The sequence below is a fragment of the Carcharodon carcharias genome, chromosome 4, assembly GCF_017639515.1.
Source record: "Carcharodon carcharias isolate sCarCar2 chromosome 4, sCarCar2.pri, whole genome shotgun sequence".
NCBI lineage: Eukaryota > Metazoa > Chordata > Chondrichthyes > Lamniformes > Lamnidae > Carcharodon > Carcharodon carcharias.
In genome coordinates this window covers 94,411,718-94,430,539 of record NC_054470.1, presented here as the reverse complement: position 1 = coordinate 94,430,539, position 18,822 = coordinate 94,411,718, and the positions used below count along the sequence as shown (strand labels likewise).

General features: G+C 40.3%; 1 protein-coding gene across 12 annotated transcripts in view; it reads right to left on the bottom strand.

Moving 5' to 3' along the window:
- LOC121276898 (receptor-type tyrosine-protein phosphatase delta) overlaps positions 1 to 15,639 on the bottom strand; it is a 612,167-nt gene extending 596,528 nt beyond the window's left edge. For all 12 annotated transcript variants that reach the window (XM_041185518.1, XM_041185525.1, XM_041185519.1 and 9 more), the window contains exon 1: positions 15,263 to 15,639. The gene's annotated coding sequence lies outside the window, so the exon portion shown is untranslated. The remainder of the gene's footprint in view (positions 1 to 15,262) is intronic.
- Positions 15,640 to 18,822: the final 3,183 nt, after the last annotated feature.

The window sequence follows — 18,822 nt, the reverse complement described above, 5'->3', positions numbered from 1 at the left end:
TAATGGATACAGATCCAACCTGTCCAATCTTTCCTCACAAGATGACCCCTTCATCCCATGAATCTATCAAGTGAACCTTCTCTGAACTGCTTCTACTGCAATTATATCCTTCCTTAAATAAGGAGACCAAAACTGTAGACAGTACTCCAGATGTCATCTTACCAAGGCCCTGTACAACTGTAGCAAAATGTTCCTACTTTATACACGATTCCCCTTACAATTAACAACATTTCATTTGCCTTCCTAATCACTTGTATCTGCTTACTGACTTTTTGTGATTCATGTACCAAGACATGCATGTCCCTCTGTACCATCCAGTTCTGCAATCTTTCTCCATTTAAATACATGCTGAGTGTCCTTTAACCAAAACCCTCAGGGCCGACTGCATTTCGGATTTCAGATTATTTCAGTTTTCGGATACCACCTATAAACTTCTACTACAATAGCCTAAGCCTAGGCTAGCTATAGACTAAAGTAAATAAAATGGCTAAAAAAGTAAGCTGTATCACTGAATAATAAATACAGGATGCCTGTAATAAGTTTCTTTTTGACATGTTCACCACAAAAATTGCAAGGTAGCAGTGCAAACAACTAGACCTCCCATGCTAAAAGGTCGATGAGGTTCAAAAAAAGTGCAGTTTTTGGACACATTTGGGTTTTGCATTTACGAATACAGGATACATGACCGATAGTATACTGCTTTTCTATCCTTCCAATCAAAATGTACAAATCAAAAGAACCACCCTCACCCCCAAAACAACTATTTTTATTTTCTACGAAAAATATTTTAGAAAATACCAGCAGTTCAATGTTGAGAAATACATACAAAGCCCAATGAGGAGGGTAAATAGCAGGTCAGGCTAATCATTAACCTTAAAAAAAACAGCGGATGCTGGAAATCCAAAACAAAAACAGAATTACCTGGAAAAACTCAGCAGGTCTGGCAGCATCGGCGGAGAAGAAAAGAGTTGACGTTTCGAGTCCTCATGACCCTTCGGTTCTGTCGAAGGGTCATGAGGACTCGAAACGTCAACTCTTTTCTTCTCCGCCGATGCTGCCAGACCTGCTGAGTTTTTCCAGGTAATTCTGTTTTTGTTAATCATTAACCTTCCTTGCAAAGTTAACAAGATTCATGCAAGATCTTTTGGAGTAAGCACATGGTAAATGTTTGTTTGGTATTTTCTCCTATTTTTGCCTGGAGCCACTGGGATAGATTTTGACTCTGCACTATTGTGTAAAATGGGTGGCAGCAATTTGCCAGCCCATTTTACATCTCACCCCTTTCTTATTTCATTGTAGCCCAATTTTATCATCACCTGACATTCACAGGCAAATGCTTGTCAGAGTCTGCAGATGGAAATCTAGAGTGAGAATCCTGATTGGACTGACCCTTTTCTACATCTGGAATGCAGGAATCAATTGTAGCATTCCAGCCATTAACCCAGCTGAGATGCTGTAACCAGTCACTGAGGAACTGAAACCGCATTCTGGGAGGATCTTTGAAGATAGTTGTCATCTCCTAAAATGGCGTCATTATGTGCAGCCCTATGTCATTGCATTTTAAGCTCTGATTATATGCACTATTACAAAAGAGCATCTCCATGCAGCTCACTTCAGCTGATGTACAGATAGCACAAGGGTCTTGTTTGCTTTTCATACCATACAGGATACAATCATGGTAGAAGATTAAAAAGGCAAAATTATAAAAAATAAAACTTTTTTTTTCTAAAAAGCAGTGCTGACTGATCAGGGAAATAAATCTTCAATGAGCCAGTTCAAATTAACTTTCCTTAAGGCAACTAAAAAAAAACAGCAAGCAGAAAAATAAACATTCTCAGAAGCCTAAGCAAACTGTAGCTTCAGGGCACAACTACTTTTTGGCTGATTATCTGAGTAAAGTATGGAGATGTCAACCCAGAAGGCCAAAGACTATTAGATATGTCACACTGAAGCAACATTCAAATAACACACGCATTTTGACAGTGCTGATATAAGTTGTATGTGATCACCAATCACAGTATAGCTTCTGCAAATAATCCAGTCTGAAGGGAAAAATGCTGCTGGTTAACGGTGTGACAATCTAAGTGGCGACTGCCATGTTATCAGTGGCTGGTCTAACTTTTACTTTGCTTATTCATTTACAGAATATACACATCACTGGCAACGCCAGCATTTTTTGTCCATTCCTCATTATCCTTGTGATGGTGATTGTGATTCTTTAACTGCTGCAGCCCATGTTGTGTCACTACCCCCACAATGCTGTTAGGTAGGGAGTTCCAGAATTTTGACCCACCAACAATGAAGGAACAGTGATGCATTTTCAAGTCAGGATGATATGTGACTTGGAAGGGAACTTGCAAGTGGTGGTGTTCCCATCCGGCAAATGCCCTTATCCTTCCAGGTGATAGAGGTCATTGGTTTAGGGAGTGGTGCCAAAGAAGCCTTGGCAAGTTGCTGCAGTACATCTTCTAAACTGCTAAAACTGCTGCCACGTTGCACTGGTGGTGATGGGAGTGAATGTTGGTGCACAACCTCCAGCAGCAGGTTTAATTTCCTCCGGGCACAAATTTTATTGCTCCAATTAACCCATGTAGATTGATTCATGACTCTTAAAATGCAGGAATCTATTTGAATATATAGGTTAAAGTTGCACAGAGAAATTTCTCCAGCAAATTTCACCAGTACACTAAACATAACACGCAGAGGAAATTAAACTCATAGATCCCAGAGTCTGCCACAGAACGCAGACTTTATCCATCAAATAATGCAGGCAGAGAGCAGAAAAACTAATGAATACAAGGATTTGTATGCAACACAGAGTTATTAAGTTGCTCACGGAGCTCACAGCTGGTGGTGTGAGGTGTTATATTGTTCCAGGCAGGTGAATGAGCAGTGATCCTACCCAATTCACTCTGGTCTAATTTCCTTCATGAGGCAGAGAATAATTAGAAAATTTCCAAATCCAAGCTACTTTGAAAAGTCTTTATGCAGTATCTTCACCCTCAAGGGACTATTAAAGGTGCCTTTTATCCAGGAAAATTCCCTAAAAATTGACATTGTTCCAAATCAGGTGTAAACCAACATATTAAACTGGGGGTGATGGAATAACTTTGATTCCCGATGAAAAAATCCTGCCAAAAATCAGCAAAGCAAAGCAGGGTCATGAGAACCAGACATCAGCAACAGAAGAAGGTACGTTTTTACACACCACTCATTGTACCTTTTGCAAGTGTGTTCACACATACCAGACCAATAACAAAGAAAATGAATTTTCACCAATGCCTTGTACATCAAGTGTTTAGTAGCATTCACCTGTTTTACTCCATTTTGGTGTCAGTACCATTACTTGACCTTCATCTCATGAAGGCATTAGCCTGTCTCAGTGGCAGCATTCCCACCCTTGGTGAGAGGGTATGAGTTCAAGCACCATTCCAGTCACCTGACGCTAGGTTGGCACTTCAGTGCAGTATTGAAGGAGTGCTGCCGGCCGCAGTGCTAACTTTCAGATGAATTGTTTAACTGGATTCCTATCTACTTTCTCAAGCTGGTGTAAAACCTTAAACGGTACTATTCAAAGAGCAGTATCTTGGTGACCAACATAACCAACAGAAAGAATTATCTGATCATTTGTGTAACAGGATCTTAATGCACACAATTGACTGTTGCATTTTTCTACAAAACAACATTAACCATTGTAGAAGTGATAATTCGTTATGAAGCACTTTGGGGTGTACTGAGGTCATGAAAGATGCAATGTAAATACAGGTCCTTTTCTTATAGTGTTGGTCCCAAAACATGCACAGCATTGCAACTAGTGCTAACCCAATCTTGAAATTGGCAAACCTTAACAATCAACTGCAATTGCTCCTATTATCCAACAACTGCCCCACACAGAATTTCCAGAATTAATCGGCACATAATATGCATTACATGATGTGGTACCATGCAATGCAGATCCACCAGACCTTTACAATAAGTGGAAAATCCACCATCAATATTCTAAACTTTCCCCAAGGCAATGATTTTTATCTAGAGTTACGGTTCCACAGGCATTGGGCAACCATCACCTCACTCAAGCTCACTCAAGTAGCCATTTTTCATATGTGTGACAGGGCATTTTGCAGCAAGTAACTGGCCTCCTGGCTCCCTAAAGCCTGTCCACCATCTATAATGCACAAGTCAGGAGTGTGGTGGAATACTCTTCACCTGCTTGCATGAGTGCAGCTCCACCAACACTCAAGAAACTCAACAACATCCAGCAAAAGCAGCCTCCTAGATCAGTTCCCCATCCACTACCTTAATCATCCACTCTGTCTAACACCAATGCACAGTGGCAGTACTATGCACCATCTACAAGATGCACTGCAGCAACTCAGCAGTTCTTTGACAACATCTTCCAAATCTGCAACCTCTACTACCTAGAAGAACAAGGGCAGCAGGCACATGGGTACAATATCACCTGCAAATACCCGTCCAAGTCACACACCAAGTATGCTGCCATTCCTTCATTGTTGCTGGGTCAAAATCCTGGAACTTCCTCCCTAATAGCCTGTGGTGATTGACCACCAAGGGAAATTAGGGATGGGTAATAAAATCTGGCCTTACCAGTTATACCCACATCTCCCCCTCTCTTTCAGCTTTTCCTATGTTACACGGGATTGTCACAATGCTGGTTGAACACCCTTCACATCAATCATCATTTTTGGATTTGGCATGCTGTTTAATGGCACTGGAATCCTTCCTGCTACTAACATTTATCCTGGCTAGAGACTGGCACCAATACATTTGGCTTGCCTGCAGCCTGCAAAATGCAAGTTGATAAACTACTTAAACGAGGTGGTCATTATATTTGAACTCTATCCTCTTACCTATCATTCACAAAAGTGCATTTTAAGCATGAGTCATTGCATAGCAATCTTGATGGGCCGGCAAAGACAAATGGCCAATTTTTGCCCCTTCCGATCTTGGGAGATAGTAAGGCCAACTCTCAGTCCTGTTTACCTGTTCCAACTGAGATCAACTCACTCAACAAAGATCAGTGATAAAACCTTAAAATTCCTGGTTTTCAATGCTCAGTGCCAGATCACATAACGCACTTAACTACTGAACCATCAAGGGAACTGTATACATAAACAGGGCAGCAGAGTCCGTTTTAGCTGAACAATAAGTTTCACTTATTTTGCCTCTTTTAACTGACACTTCTGGTACCACTTTTCAGAAAATGACTGAAAAAACTAAATCCCAATCAATTCTTAAGGATCTTTTTTCCATTCATCCTTTAATGAAATTAGTTTTATTACTTTGCCAATGTATTTACCTTAGTTTACACATGTAAAACTTCCAAGTACCAATTTAATTGATAAGTACTTAGTAAATAACAAATGAAGCATTGGCAAGCAGCCACAAACTATTGCAATTTACTATCTTCTGGCAGGATTCCATTGTAGCCATCCTTCTCCAGCAAAGTAACTGATAGTAAATAGAAACACTTGTGCCATGTAAAATTCTGCTAACAAACAAGTGTTGTAGGGTCCTCTGATGGCTTATTGAGACCATCTAGCAAATAACTCAGGCCAGGAAGGCCTCCAGTTCAATGCTAAGCTTACAAAGACTTTGATGATCCTAAATAGCCTCCCATCTCTCTGGGCAATCAAAGACAAATCATGCAGGAGTATTACCCCTACTTGCTCCCCACTGACCGTGCTAGAAGTAGACAATTGTGGATATCCCAAGGGGAACAGCTCATCTATGAAGCCTCTCAGAATCAAATAGCTGGCAAATCTTCATAGCCAGGGCTCAGACATGAATAATGACCATTTGGGTGAGGTATTGAAGGATGCCTGTGGTTCCCAACAAACAGTAAACACTTAAAAGGAGGGGAAGAAATGGAAGAGAATTTGTGAAGGAATAAAATTATTTTCAGTATAAAAGTCTTCCTTACATTAAAATTGTCCAGCAAAATCTAGTGTTTTTTTTTTGTTGATTCAAAAGGTGCAATGATAAACATAAGGGGAACAAAGAAGGTAGATTGGGAGAAACTATTCCCACTAGTTGAGGAGTCTAGGGCTAAGGGGCATAATGAGAAAATAGAGTCAGAACCAGACCTTTCCAGGGTGAAATTATGAAATACTTACTTGTGTAACTCTCTTTCGCAAACGACAATAGATACTACATCAATAGATAATATATCAATGAATTTTAAAATTAAGATCGATAGATTTGTATTAACCAAAGGTATTAAGGGATATGGGGAAATCAGCCATGATCTCATTGAATGGAGGCAGAAGAGGCTTGAGTGGTTGAATGACCTATTCCTATGTTACTATTTTCCTGTACCCACGATCTCTTATAAAACAGTGCAATAACTCCATCAACTTCATTACCACCAATAAGTCTTGATTTTTTTTTTAATTTCAGATGTTACATTTTGCCAGCAAAAATCATAAGCAGCCTCATGAATTTACTTTACCATTATTCCTATTGAGGAATAAAAAACATTCAACTTGGTTGTCATTTTTAAAATAAAACATATTGGAACTGTGATTTGATGCGCTTCAGTAAAAGGAAATGTATTCTGAAGGATGTTCAAAGGAATGTTTGGACACAGATAACTGTTAAAAGAAAAAAAGATGCATGATCTTCTATTTAGCCCTGAGACTTTTGACTGTGCCAGAAATTTGCAAGCTCCCTGGGCCAACCGTTTTTGTTAAAGCTTTCTGTTTTCACATCACGAAGCTGAAAAAGCTGAACATTACAGTAAAAAAACTATTCAAGCATAAAGAAAAGTTTTATTAAACTTAAAAAGTTTAAGCCATAAAAATTATTAACCACTGCAGCCGCTTTCTGTTTCCCCAGCTTTTCTTTCTTCGTCTTTTTTTTAAAAAAGAACATCACACCTTTTCTTCATTTCTAACAAACGTACTCAATGTTATATTTTATTTCTTCCTCAATTTGTTGCTTCCTTTCTTGAGCCATGCTGGAACATAGGTGCTGGCTAAACAACAGAGTATCTGTATTTCCTTTCCAGTGAGAAAGTCACTCATAGGTGAACAGTTTGCTGACAGTCAGGGCCAGGACTCATCCTATTCTCACCCGATATCTTCACACACACTTTCCAGCAGGATTACTGGGCCGTGTTCAGGAGCAAAATCAATGAATAATTTTTCCACCTTCCAACCCGCAGGCACTGAGACCAGCTGGAGTACCTTCGCAGCTGCTCTGTCTGCAATCAAGCTTCCAAGCAAAGCACCAATGTCAAATCTGGAATTCTCCTGGGCACCAATGGCCATTTTAAGTGGAGCTCAGTCCTTTCAATAAACTCATTTTTTTTTTAGGGGAAATTAAAATGCCAGTGCAGTAGTCCATTGGGAAGCTGGTTTATTTTCCATGTGTTGTCAACCTATTCTGAAGTTTAGCAACATCATTTAATTGGTGTGCTGGGTCTCCAGGGTCTGGCCAGCCATCATAGCTCAAAACTTAATTCCCAAAAGCCAACTGAGTGTCAAGGCTAACAAGGTCACAAGTTTTGAATGCATTTTTCTAAAGTTAAACTGCAATTTTCACCATTCCAAGGGTTACCTCATCCAGAACCCTGTACCTTTTCACCAACATTCCAAGAGTTAAAATTATTGCAAGTGTCATCCCTTATTCGAATATGAAATTTCATTTTGAAGTTGGGCGGGGGTGGGGAGGAGGTTGCTTTTCTTCTGTTTCATTCACTTGAGGTGGATTTCTGTCACTGAATGATTTTTTTGGAGGCAGTAGTGGTCTCACTGGCTGGATCGGAAGCAGGGTGGGTGGGGATGTGTTGTGTGTGACGGTGGTTCAGATGGGCGACTCCACTTCAGCCAGCAGCAGGACCTGGGTCAAATTTTATGGGTGGCAGCTAACAGTACTGCCACCAAATAGGTGGTTGCTGCTGAGGCAGGCAGGCCTCAGCCTAAAGCTGGTAGGCGAAGACAGAATTTAAAATAATCAAAGGGCCTCAAGTTCTAGTGCTGGAGAGGAAACCCCTCCTGGAAAATTGTTGGGGCAGCAGGATTGCCCTACCTGCCCGTAGCCCCCTCTGTTTCAAAAAACCTTTCCCCCAGTCTGCCGCTGGAAAACCTCCTCTATTTAGCTGACAGTCTCCTTACATGCTGGAGTGGGGGGTGGGGTGGGTGTCAATCTGCTATTGTCAAAATGGCACCGTTACATTCCCCCTAATTGGGGGTGTTTAATTACAGAAACTGGTAAATGCGCTATGGTGTTGGATCAGCTTGCCGTGATTTTGCTAGTTCCCCTCCACCCCATCTCCTGGGGAAGAGTAAAATTCCGGCCAGAGAGTCGAGGAGTCTACTATGCTTGATCAGACCCAAATTTTCCTTACAGCGGGAAGGAGGGTGCTCAAACAGATGGTCAACTAAGTTAGGGAGGTGAGTAGAGTTAAGTCTCAGGAGAGAATCCATTTTTCCATTTCAGTTATAGGAAATCATTTTTCTGCTCTGAGTTTCTCTCGTGACTGAGGCAGGGAAGAGTTGAGTCTCTCAATTGGTTTGGGGGAACTATGGTGGCGGGGGGGGTTGCTGGGCCAGTGGCATCGGAAGGGCTCAAACTTTGTGTCAACTTTCACAAAAGATCAGAGGAAAAAGTTCCTGTTTTAAAAACTTCCCAAAAAATCATGCATTGGTTTCAGTCATTGGCAACATTACTTTCACTGCTGTCAGCTCCACAGAGTGTGGTGGTGTTCCTCATGAGGTATGGAATGGAGGTGGTTCAGCAGTTTCTGTTTGTTATCCTGAGAGCCGAATACAAAGTATTTACGATTCCACTATCTTGGAGAAAGATTTAACTTGAACTGCTGGTCACTTTGAGGGCATTTAAACACAACTTTGTTTGTGAAGGGAATTTACACTTCAAGATTTGGCGAAGGGGCTCTATGGAGTTATTTTCAGAATTTTTGTTAGAACTTAGGTGAAGGATTGAAGGCTCAGCAAATGAAGGAGTGACTGAAAACGTTAGGACTTCAAGATACTTCAAACTGGCTGAAGGAGAAAGAGAGAATAAAATGAGGCTGTCAGGAAATTTTTGTTGCATCTTTACCATACTTAATGAGCCACCAAACAAGTCCCTAAAGCATCTTCAGTATGTTCCAACCACTCACCATTTTTAATATATAGATTAGTTGATCGCTTCTCCTCTGTTTCATTCCTTGCTACAACCCTCTTTGGCTGAGTTTGACGCTCCAACTCACTTCCCTGCCGGGAACTGGTAGAGAAACAGCATTCATTGTTTCTTTGTGGCACCATCCTCCGTACCAGTTTCATCAGTTAAGAGAGAATGATGTAATGGGGCCAGGAATTATACAGAAACTGCAAACCCATCATTTATCCATAGGTATAGCAAGAAAAAGATGTCACCAGATCCCTGGTGACCTAAGCAACCACAGAATGCAACAGCCAGAGGAGAGGAAAAAAGCCAAGAAACCTTTGCAGTAATTAAACAGCCCGAAGAGCATGTAACACAATAAAAAGAATGACTTCCCCAATGGGGTTTACTTTCCCTTAAGAACTCAATTTACTAGATAGACTGAGCTCCACTTTAAATTATTTGTCAAAAACTCTTTCTTAGGCCTGACCAATAAACTAAGGATCCAAGTTTAAAAAATAAATATTAACCCTATCAGTGTGAAGTCACATTAGAAGCCACAGCACCTGACATTAGCATCAATTAAAGAAAACAGAACATGGTAATTAATGAAATATTTAAAAATACTGTGCCCACGGGTTAAAAAGAACAAAATAAAACGCACTGTGCTTCCTTCTGCTCTTTAATCCAACATTGAAATCACTGCTAAATTTGGTTAGTTTCTGAACCTTATACATTGACCTTCAGGTATAGTTCTTGTATAAAGAGGCAGTTAGAAATGGTTGAACAAGCTTCACTTCTGGCATGCCCTCGAGAATGGGTCTGAAACTACTTGACCATGCTACAATATCTTCAAAAATTATTTTCTGTACATCTTAAACATTGATTGTTTTAGGAGGTGGAATCAGAGACACACACATATTAGTAATTGCACAATGTGTTTTCTTATTATTAAAAATCTGTCCAGAATTTAGCCCAGCCACTATACAGGAAATTGTTATGCCCATTCAGATATCAATATGCTTTATAAGGGAAAAAAACAGCCTGTTTCAGACCAATGTTTCAATTACCTGTAAGGTATAAGAGAACAACCATCAACGTAGCGTCTCAGATAAGGGGCGGGGGTGGGAGAGAGAGAGGGAGAGAGACACAAGCTCTCTGTAATGTGACTCTCTTAGCAATGCGGTGTATTCCCACCATTACTGCTTGTATCTACAGAAACCCGTCGTTAGCTGGGAGGACTCGCTTTTGCCTATTCCAAAAAGCAATGCTTGGTTTTATCGAATAGGTGCATTTTTCTCGGAACGTTAAGATCGTCCGGGGCTGCAATGTTCGACACTTCCATATCCAAACCAACTGATTTAGTGCTGTACAGGCTCCTCCAACTGTGAAGGATAATTAGAAACTAGCTCTTATGAGCTGGATCAAACACAGAGCCAGGTTACCAAACACACATAGAAAACAATTCTAAAGATTCACAGTATTCTTTAAATTTTTTTGAAAAGGTCTCATCTCATCACATTAGAGGAATCACTTTAATGTAACCCTGATATAAACAAATATTTCTCATCTCATTTTGTCTATTTTCTATTGTGGTGTCTCATTACACACAAGTCTGGTCATGTGCAATGTTCCTGTACATTTATATCAGCCGTGCAGAATCCTATTCGACTAACGCCAAGGCACAGAAGTGCTACTGCTGTCTCCTAAAGGAAAATATATGGATTACCTGCTATCATAAGTTTCACAAGTTTTCACAAATCACAGAGAAAGTATTATTAAATAATTGTCAAGCAAAATTTTCAACCAACAAAAACTTTCAGTGCTTGAGTAGGATAAAAAAAATCCTCCTTCCTTGTAGACCCTGACTCAGTCTATAATTCATAACTTCCTTGATTGGTTTCCAAACCAACTCACTCTGATTTTCACAACGACCAACAATCAAAAGTTTTGTGCACATTTTCAAGACACCTCATTCACAACTGCCCGAAAGACTGCCAGTAATTCCTAATCTCCATCGTTACTACTGACCTCCATGCAAACCTCAACTGGCTACAGGCATCCAGCATTCATCACCACTTATGAAACCTAATCTTTCAGAGACGGACAGCTGCATGTGGCAAAAGCTGAACAGCTATTTTTTGTAACTGGGGGTTGTTGAACAGCAGGATATGTCAATTAACAGGAACAACTAATATTTAAATTTTACAATTCAAAAACTATAAAACCACACAAATGTGCAAGAATGAATTCTTAATGTACACATCTATTTTGTGGGTTAAAAAGAAAAGCTCAAGCATTTTTTTCTCAAATCAACCTCCTTTAACCACCTGGTTGTAATGTAATATATTCAAGATGAAGTCGGGTAACATTTCTATATATGCAAGTCTTTTTTCTCCAAAAAATCTCTTAACATTAACTATTACAACTTGCCAAAGTATTGTAATGCATCACTTATACACTAAACATAAAGCTGAGCTAAAGTGTTTCTACGAGTCATTGAATATTAACAATCAAAATTTATAAAGAACTCTGGACTAACAAGACTGATGGATGATTTAAAACTAAATTCGGAGTTACTGAAATGGCAAACTGGTGAACAGTAGTTTACTTGAGGAATTTGTAGTATTTCCTAATAGTGAGGCTAAGTCACATTTGTCACATTCATTTTTAACAGACATAAATCTTGACCTGCAGAGACATTATTAACCAACTGTTAGTTCCATCTTCAAAAGTCAACCATCTCTTTTGAGTTTGCAGTTCCCGGTTTAAACCAAAATTAATTGGAAAACCTCTGCATAGCAAGACTAGTCCTACAATTAACACTTTTATTGCACAAGAGCACACTATGTACAGAACAATGTGTTAATTAAAGAGATATTTAACTTAGCACTTTAGTGACTGACATTTCGGCAGTACATTTTGACATTTGTTGCTCTTTTTGAATTCAATGCTTGCGACCCTTTTTAAAAGGAAAGCAAATAGATTTTGCTGTTCTTATCTATTTTGATAAAACGCAATTGTTACCAAATTGATTATACCTTCATATTATTTATCCCTAGCTTCATTTCTCTGATTTAACTGCAAGATACATGAGTGGGGGGGAGGGGGGGTGGGGGTAGTGGTTAAAAAAACATAATATTTAGAAAATGAAAATTTCCCACAACATTGCACAGGAGCAATTTCCTTTTCAAGAAGAGAAAATTATGTGTTGCAGCAATGTTCTATCAGAAAAACAGCGAGAAAAAAGTTGGGGAAAACTGTACATGAAGGAAAATAGAAACAGCGCATAAACACCATTACAAAAGGGATAAAAATGGAGCAAGGAAGAGCAGAATAGGAATTATTCTATACTATTAGCCTTGACTGTATCTGTAAGCTCCACCCACCAAAACACTTATCGATCAAGGAGAGTAAAATAATGCTCTGTACGAACACGGTGTTACGGACTCTTCATTCATTGAATACCACTTAGATTCAAAATAGCATTTGCCTTGATCAAGTCAAAACAGAACAGACGGTACACAAATAGAATGTTAGCTGCTCTCCAGGAAATGCATTGTTCAAAATTTTACCTTTCTGGTTCAACTCTGCCTTTTACCAAACCCATTCTTTGGAATAGTAGGCTATACTTTGATGCAGATATGGGGATGTAACTTCTAGATTCCATGCTGAGCCCTGGTCAAATGGGTTCAGAAGGCAAAGCTCAGCAGCTCCAAAAATTCATCATCAAATTTCTGTTACTGTACATCAGTCACAGAGAAGCCTTCAGTCTAGCCAGTCAGGGGAAATAGTTTTTGCTCTGGGTTGTAAATCATTGATAATTTATGAGTGAATATTTTAAAACACTGACTTGATTCCCATCCAATGGTTGTAGTTACCCACTTAGGAAGGTATGCAGTTCATTCACTAACACATCACTAGCTCAATTCTGAAAGCTACCGCTAACCATCTGTAACTAGATTAAAAAGTAGATACCATGAATAAAGATGTGGAGAAGAAAAAAACAGCTCTTTCAACATCAAAATCATGCTTAAGATTCAATCTATGTTTAATTTGAAGCTTCTCACAGATAAACCTTACACCTGTTAAAATCATTATTGTGTGCTCAGACTAGGTAATTAAGAATAAATGTAAAAAGGTGCAGTAGACAAAAATAGATTAAAAAAAACCTTAGCTTTCTTTAAAAATGAAGCACAAAATTCCAGAATAATCAATAGTGTAACAGCAGTTATTCACCTAATTACATGTTCCTGATCACCTACAACTGAATCCAAATTGCCACAAAGCTGACAACAGTAGCCTGCAGTATTCACGTAAAGCACAACTGTGCCTCTATACACGATTAGAAATGCAAAAATCAGGGAATTCAGTATTTTTTTAATGTTCAGTAGAACCTTCGTTTATTCATGTGCGTATTTCACAGGAACAAGACTTCACTGTCCTTCCCCAAGACAAAAGTCAACAAGGTAGAAGGCCTTTCATTTGTGTAAATACAAAGCTCCTTAACTGAATTTCAAGACGTCAAAATCGTAGAGTAGCTGTTTATTTAGTAAATATTTCGTTTGTTCATTAGTATTTGACTGAATATGAATACTTGAAAGCTACACAAAATTGCAAATTTATATGCAAATAAAGCAGCGTGGATATATATATAAGTGGCATCTAACTTCTTTAAATGTCTAAAATGGCCCCAGGTCATGTTTAGGAAAAGTTAAGCAGAGTAAGTTTGCGTCTGCTGGAGCTGCGGGAAAGATCGGTGGAGCGAATAATAGGGAGTGTTTGCAGTGACTATAGACAGGCCCCTAGCGGCTCAACAGCCGGCTTCAGCTCTTCACTCGCTGACGGACAGCAGCCAAAACGGCCAACTGACCGGGTACGGTGGGGGAGAGAGAGCACTTCAGTCTCAGGGCACGGCAGTTAACACCAGAAAACAGCCTGCAAACTGGACCTTCGGACACATTTTAACCCGCTTCTACACTTGGAGGCGAACTAGCTCGGCGGCCAATACGAGAGGTCTCTCTCTCTCTCTCTCTCTATATATTTATATATATATATATATATATATGAAACGGGCTGCGTATGTGTTCTCTCTTTCTAGACTCAAAGTGTTCTGTTAGTTTGTTTCCAGAAGGAACAAAAAGGTTTCCCATCGCATGTAACAATTAATAATCCCCTTCTGCTACCAGTCACTGGAAGAGTACATGCTTGTGGAAACATACTGTTACATGTGGTTGTCACAGAAACAAAGAATCCAGCCGTGTTAATGCACCTTGACAAATGGGAAATCTGAGTTCCTCATCTGAAGAGAGTGGGTCCCCACCCCCCAAGGAGCTGCCTCTCTCCCCATTACTCCAGCCACATCTCCCACCCCCGCTTTCACTGAAAATCGGCCCGGGGGAGGGGGCGGGGAAGGGGTAAGAAACCAGCTCCATTTTAACCCCTCATTTTCCGTTGGGGAAACCTGCGAACAAGAGTTCTGGATGCAAGGGAAGGGAAAGAATAAGAAAGAAATTAGATTAACGTGGCCGAGGAAAGTAAAGAGATTGTGTGAAGCTGGCGAAATTTAAATCCTACCCCAATAAAAAAAACATATATATAGAAACACAGACATTAAGTCCGGCTACAGTTTCATGAGTAGGTCTCTCCAGTGCAAAAATAAAGAGGAAAGAAATATCTGTGCGCCGCTCGGATTTGTCCTGAGGAAATCTCAGTCATCTTGGACTTCAAATCCACCTCAAAATCCTCTCGTTTTCCCTCTTTGCAATTTTTAAACCTCTTGTTCATGCACTCGACGGCCAGAGACAGAAAAAGAAAAAAAATCGCACAAGGGAGCCAAGAATATTTTACAGTTTTGTGTTCCTGCACTTATTTCCCACCCCAGCTTCACCGCTTTAAACAGCGAAATAAATCTAGCTCTCTCCCCTCCTCAAACACACACACCTTCATTCACCAGGCAGGAATTTCCAACTCCAGACAAGACATGGACAAGCTTTAACCATAGCAATGCAAAGAGCAAAAAAAAAATTAAAGATCCTCTTCGGATTATGAATAAGATGGAGAGATGGGGGGGTGGGGGGGGGTGTGTGAAGAGGAGGAGGGGGGGGGGGTGGTGAAGAGAAGAGGCAAGGTTTACCTCAGCATTGCCAGCTCCGTCAGTAGCAGCCGCCGCTCTCGGGCATTACTCTGCCAGCATTAATCCACTGCTGCGGGCTCCGGCCCCCCGAGTAATCCAACATCGAAGCGGCTCGCTGCTTCCTCGGCAACACCGGGCGGAAGGAAAGCGCCGAAATAATTTTTGGGAAAAGAATTGAACGTCTCGAGAGGAGATTTGGGGGCGGGGGTGGTGTATGGGTGTCAGCGTTCAAAAGTGTGCGAGTGTGTCCAGGAATCCCCAGCGTGTCCGCTCCTCTCAGTGCAGCGCCGTGCGGATCCTAGACATGTTTATATATATATATATATATTTAAAAAGAGCAAACGAACGGCGCTTCTCTCCAGGATCTCCTCACTCACTCATTCTCCCCTCTCTCTTTCTCCCAGTCTCTGAAATCTCCGAGACACTCTGGAGGGAGGAGGAGAGGTCAGTCCGCTGACGTCAGGCACATCAGGATACACCAATGCTCCACTCTCAGTCTCACTCTCCACACACACTCAAATGAGCTACAACATCAAGGTAGGCTGTCCACAAACCCAAATGCCTACAGAGCTTTAAAGGAATGTGAATATCAAGCCAGAGAAATAGATATATATGTGTATGTATGTAAGCAGCCTTCCATCAGTCTCACGCTTTATGCAAAACACAAACTCAAAGTCAGCTACGGGCATTTTTTTTGTTCAGAACAAGAGAATCAGATATCAGCAGCAGCCTTCCAATCTCAGGCTTCTGGCTGAATAGAAACACACTGACCTGAAGGATTTATACCAAACCAGAGGTCTTATATAACCGGTACTACACCAGTGAGTCTTTACTCAGTGCAGACAGTCCCGGAGATACAGAAGTACAATCAAACGAAGAAATTATAAATGCTCAACCTGAAAATATGGTATAAGAACTTGTATTTATATAGCATTTTTAAACTAAGTTTTAAAAAAATTCTTCCCAGGCTCTCCACAGCAGCATTATGGGACAAAACTTTACTGAGGAGGGGCATGCTACTGAAGATTTTCATCTTGCACTCATCAGGGCAAACACAAGAATGTCAAATTTCAGACCATCACAAGGACGTCTCCAAATTGTTGTGAATGTTTGAAATTTGGCACTCTTGCATTTATCCCAGTGCATGCAAGACAAAAAAGCTTCCGCAACATATCTCTCTTTTCAGCAATAGACAGAATTTTATTTAAAAGGCAGTTATTTCGAACAGCTTGGTCAAAGTGATAAGTTTAAGGACTGATTTAAGGGAGGATAACAACAACAACTTTCAATTATTTAACACCTAAAACAGCCCAAGTCACTTCAGAGGAACATTATCAAGACCTATTTGACAGCAAGCTTATTTAAGAGCTATTAGGAGAGAACTTGATCAAATGATAGGTTTTAAGGGGCACGTAATGAGGGAGAGAGAGCTCGAGAGGCAGGGGGTTTAAGGAGGGAATTCCAAAATTCCAAAACAGTGGCTTGCTAAACAGAGGGAAATGTTGCTGAAAATGAGTTCATTTACACTTGCTAGAAGTGAAATACACAGGGACACATTCTCGGCAAACAAAAGAAATATGTTCAAGCCACGCACATTTTTTTTAAAATTACCTCGGAGCATGGGGAGCTTATAGTTCACAACTGCATTCTCCAAGGCAATGTTTTGGCCAATCAGAGTCAACTTTGACAGAGAATCAGCATCTTTTTCTCCTGTAGTAAAAATTGTTATGACTGTTTGAAATTTGGCATTCTTGCATATGTCCTGATGAGTGCAAGATGAAAAGCTCTGGCAACATGTCTCTCTTTTCAACAATATCTAGAGGTTATGTTCCAGGCCCCTGAAGGCACACCCACCAATGGTGGTGCAATTATAGAGTATGCAAGATGGTAGAATTAGAGGAGGGAAGATATCTCAGAGAGTTATAGGGCTGAAGGAGGTTACACAGCTAAGGAGGGATGAGGCAGTGAAAGATGTGGAAAGAAGGATAACAATTTTAAAATTGCTAGACCAGAGCCAATGCAGATCAGCAAGCAATGGGGGTAATGGTAAACAGGACATGGTGCAGATTAGGATATAAATCAACAGATTTTTGAATGAGCTCAAGAATCTGGAGGGTTAAAAGTGGGACCCTGGCCAGAAGAGCCAAGTCTAGAAGATACAAAGGCATGGAGGAGAGTTTCTGCAGTAGAGTAGCTAAGGCATGGTCAGAGATGGATGATGTTACAGAGGTTGTAGTAGGTGGTTTTGGTGATGGAGCAGACATGTGGTCAGAATCTCAGCCCGGGGTCATATAGAATGCCAAGGTTGCAAGCAGTCTAGTTCAGATCAGATAGTGGCCTGAAAAAAGAATGCAGTTGGTACAAAACAGTGTCTGTGTTGGGGACCAAAGACAATGATTTCAGTCTTCTGAAAATTTAATTGGTGGTTACTTACTCAGGACATAAGGTACGGGAACAGGCCATTCTGCCCAAACAGCCCATACCAATGCTGTATGTTGGACAGGCTAAAATATAATTTCACTAAAATTGCTCTACGTGCCACAATATCTTTAGCAATGTGGGGTGGGGTGGGGGTAGGGTGGCGGTGGGGGTGGGGTGGCATGCAAAAAAGGTGGCTGTAATACATGTGCACAGCAGCTCTGAGTATTTGAAGCTATTCCATTCCTCAATGTTGACAGCAGCTCTCAGCTATACTGAGCTTCTTCAGCAAGTTGAGAAATTATCAAATATCAGTTTCAAACCAACTGCACATGCCCCAGCTACTGTTGATTTTTTTAAAATATTGCAGAACTATGCTTTTGCTCCAGTAATTTCCCAAGGAAAGGATAATTCCATACATGTTTAAGTGATGCCAAAAAACATTTTACTATTAGTAGGAGCAATGAGTTTATGCCACTCAAGATGGTGCTAACTGTGCCAGTTTGACCATTGTTGCATTTTCTTTTACTGCTATTTCTGTTTATAGTCACTTGAGGAATGAGGGTAGAATTCTGATTTGCAATTCTAAAGCTTGGAAGTTCATCCCTTAGATGGATCAGCAAGAACCTAAGATGGGCCCATGAAGTCCAATGCAATTCAGTTCTCTGTACTGGCACACACACAAAAGTCAATCAGGTACATTCTGGGTATCAACTTCAAACTGGGAAGGTCTAACAGGTTGAACCCCTTTCAAGGGTAACTGTAGCATTACTGCACAAACATATTTATTCCAAGAACAATCCAAATTACAATGTTCTCTGTTTCTGGGAGTCTCTTCAATTGCATATTAGACTGCTTTTTATTCAACATTTTCCGAAATTAATATCTTCAGAGGTTATATAAAAGAAGGGGGATGTGTATTATTACAATTTGGATTTCTTCCCTTGTATTTATCTCATGCTCACAGTAAAAAACTCACTCTCCATATGTGGATTGCATTTCTTAGAAGCAAATCTTTCACACTTTGGCATGACATGAACAGGATGGCACACCACAAAATGAACAATTATTCTTTTACACAGCATTATTCAATAGACAACATGGATTGCCTCTGTATTCTTCTATGGAGTCCAAGTATGATA